We start from the raw sequence: 4,280 nt of genomic DNA on the forward strand, positions 1-4,280 counted from the left end.
AACTGTAACTGGAGATTTCTAACCCTCCTCTCAATTCCAAGGAGACCCATTCACATTCTTTTTAATCCCTCTCATAAAAAGGCCTCTTCCATGCCATTTCTGTGCCCCAGAGAGACTTTTGTTATCACGCCCCTTTGAAGAGGCCGAAAGAAATACAGAGAAAAGTTCAGGGAAGGAGAAGAATATTATCGTATTCCCGGAACCCCGCGGTTATTTATTTTGAAGAGGTGGGTGAAGTAACTCGTTCATTTTGGGTGGTAAAAGATTCATTCTGAAAGATATTGAGGGAACCTTAGATAGTAAGCCTTTATTATTATTATTATTATTATTATTATTATTATTATTATTATTATTATTATTATTATTATTATTATTATTATTATTATTATTAATTAATTAATTAAGGAAACCCTAAAGATAGTAAGCGTTTATAATAATAATAATAATAATAATAATAATAATTATTATTATTATTATGATTACTATTATTATTATTATTATTATTATTATTGTTATTATTATTATTAATTAAGGAAACCTTAAAGATAGTAAGCCTTTTTAATAATAATAATAATAATAATAATAATAATAATAATAATAATAATAATAATAATAATAATAATATCATTATTAATTGAGGAAACCCAAAGACTAGCAAGCCTTTATTATTATTATTATTATTATTATTATTATTATTATTATTATTATTATTATTATTATTATTACTGAGTAATAAAAATCCACAATTATATAGTAAATATATTACTATGAAAAAAGAACCAAAGACTTTCGAACACCTGACGGGTGATCCTTATCAGTGTTAAAGTTAAAAAAAAAAATTATTATTAACTGAGGTAACCCTAAAGATAGTAAGCCTTTCTTCTTCTTCTTCTTCTTCTTCTTCTTCTTCTTCTTCTTCTTCTTCTTCTTCTTCTTCTTCTTCTTATTATTATTATTATTATTATTATTATTATTATTATTATTACTTGAGATAACCCTAAAGCTAGTAGGACTTTATTATTATTATTATTATTATTATTATTATTATTATTATTATTATTATTATTATTATTATTCAGAAGATGGACCCTATTAATATGGAACAAGCTCTCTTGACTTTAAATTCAAGCTTCCAAAGAATATTAAGGTGTTCATTTGACAGAAGCAACAGAAGGTAATAGGAAATACAGCAAAAAAGAAAAAATCAGTTATCTGAAGAGAAAAAAATATATATTAATAAATCAACAAATAAATAAATAGATAAAAATGTAAAATCAAATTAAGAGTCATGAGTTTTAGAGGCAGATCTGCTGAGGCAGGAAAGGCCTATTTGACAAGGATTGATCGATTGATTGATTATGGCTCAATATAACTGGCGTCACAACATCTTGGTATGTAACAAGGCAATAAGATAAAAGAAATAAAGTCACAAAACTATCAATCAATCCGTCAGCCTTTCAATTCAGAAGTCTAATTTGTACAGAAGACCAATTTCACATTTTCTGAAGTGAGGAGAATAATTTGAAATGGATTATGGCAACATAACCTTGAAGATACAAGGATTTCTCGATCTTGGCAACAAAGGTGGTGCAACATGTCTACAGCTAATCTATGTATGTAAAAGAATAAAATGATTGAAAAGCAGTATATTAATGATTAAGAAAACACCATAAAATCTTTTTAAATAAAAGGAAGAAGCAATGCTCAATAACGATACGAAGAAGGATCCGCTCCAACTTAATCAACTCCTACTTTGAGTGTGGAGCTGAGAGCTTAGCTTAACTTTGACGCTGGATGACTTTTGTCCTCTCGACGATTCTTAAAGAATATTTAAGGGGCGTCACTCCGCCAATTAAGATGCCTTCTTTCTCCTCAACGTAGGGTTTTTTTTTATAAATTTCTTTTCTTAACGACTTATTTTTCTAGGGGAGAAGGAGACAGGCTTCCTGCCCCTTAAAGTTGAACGTCTAGAATGAAAAGAGTGAAAGAGGAAAACGAAGATTTAATGGAACACAGAAAATAGGTAATTCAATGCCACGCTCCTTCAGCTGCCGGAAAAATAAATAATGTAATGGAAAACTGAAACTATTCCGTAATTCAGTGACATATCCATTAGCCTGTAATGTATTTCTCACAGCGAAGCCATTACGAAGTTTTTCAAACATCTGCTTTCATTTTCCTAAACCTGAACAATTTTTCAGGAAGAGGAAGAAGAAAGCAAGGAATAATAATAATAATAATAATAATAATAATAATAATAATAATAATAATAATAATAGTAAGCTTCTGACAAGACATTATCACCTCTTTTATAATTATGCCTTCGCTTCCTGGAATTATGTAATTCCCTCCTGATTCCTGAGATTCCAAAAAAGTTTTCTATCGTAAATTCCTGTTTAAAGCCAGACTTAATTATTTATATATTGTTTTGTTCTTATAGATTTCATATTTTAATATCAGTAATAAGTTTTCTTAGAAGTCTATTGTTTGTTATATGTTTGTTTGTCAGTCTTAAAGATCTATAATAATAATAATAATAATAATAATAATAATAATAATAATAATAATAATAACAACAACCAACCCCCTACATAGACAAATAAACTCCCACAGACACAGCAATAATAATAACAATAATAATAATATTAATAATAATAATAATAATAATAATAATAATAATAATAATAATAATAATAATAATAATAATCTAAACCTTAAATAGACAAATAAACTCTCACAGAAACAACAACAGTAGTAGTAGTAGTAGTAGTAGTAGTAGTAGTAGTAGTAGTAGTAGTAGTAGTAGTAGTAGTAGTAATAATAATAATAATAATAATAATAATAATAATAATAATAATAATAACAAAGTTTAATGCAAAAAATATAACCTCAGAGTCACAGAAAACCTCGTGACAACAACAACATAATAATAATAATAATAATAATAATAATAATAATAATAACTAAACAACACAGTTTAATACATAAAATATAATCGAGGTCCTTCAAACAACCGGAGCGAAGCTCAGTCCAATAACTCTCTACTCCCAAAATGAAGAAGCATTTGGGTCCCAAGATCGGCTGGAACGGGCCAATGAAAGAGTTTCACAAGGGAGAAAGATCATACGAAGATCAGCGTCGTGTGGGAGTTTGATAAACTGCCGGGGAAACCTTTGATCTCTCTCTCTCTCTCTCTCTCTCTCTCTCTCTCTCTCTCTCTCTCTCTCTCGTGGTGATCTGAAACCAGAAGGAATTCTCGTGGATTGGCTTTGAAGGAGGGTAGATAAAAAAGATAATTTCCATTTTCTCTCTCTCTCTCTCTCTCTCTCTCTCTCTCTCTCTCTCTCTCTCTCTCTCTCTCTCTCTCTCTCTCTCGTGGTGATCTGTAACCAGCAGGAATTCTCTTGGATTGGCTTTGAAGGAGGTTAGATAAGAGATAAAAAGTTTCTCTCTCTCCCTCTCATGTATCAAAACCTGTCTAGCATTACTCTGTTCGTCTAAGCAATTAATTATGTACCTGCTTGTCAGAGAGAGAGAGAGAGAGAGAGAGAGAGAGAGAGAGATTAATAGAGAGGAGAGGAGAGAGAGAGAGAGAGAGAGAGCCTTGTTTATGCTCCACAGGAAAGCCTTGTTTAAGCTCCATAAATTACAAAATGTTCAACAGTATTTGAGCGGCAATTATAAGAAACCCTACACTAATTTTATATATATATATATATATATATATATATATATATATATATATATATATACATGTGTGTATGTGTATAAACTGGCTGGCTGGTTCAGATTAAACTAATTCATGTCAGCAGAGAACCTTGTTTTAATAACATACTGAAATAAGTGAAAATGCGTAGAAAGGACTGATGTGGACCAGTGGTCTCTAAATAAATCTCCAGAAAGGACCACTTTTTCCTACTCCAAATCCTTCCTACTTCAAGTCATCATGGGTCGTAGGCTTAAACATTTTTTTACCCCCCTCTCTCTCTCTCTCTTTTTTCTTTCTCTTTTTTTTCCTCTTTAAGACTTGACAGGTTGGATGAAAGAGAGTTAGGGCCATTCTTCTTTTAATTTGTATGTTGACCTTTCCTTTCAGATGTCTGTGTGTTCTAATTGCTGGAGTTGAGCGGTTGTACGGTTGTAATGAGAGAGAGAGAGAGAGAGAGAGAGAGAGAGAGAGAGAGAGAGAGAGAGAGAGAGAGAGAGAGAGAGCCTCTCCTTAAAATGCTTCTTTATAATTTGGTACTTGTGAACGATACCGTTGTGTGTGTGTGTGAGAG

The sequence above is a fragment of the Macrobrachium rosenbergii genome, chromosome 30, assembly GCF_040412425.1.
Source record: "Macrobrachium rosenbergii isolate ZJJX-2024 chromosome 30, ASM4041242v1, whole genome shotgun sequence".
Taxonomy (NCBI): Eukaryota; Metazoa; Arthropoda; class Malacostraca; order Decapoda; family Palaemonidae; genus Macrobrachium; species Macrobrachium rosenbergii.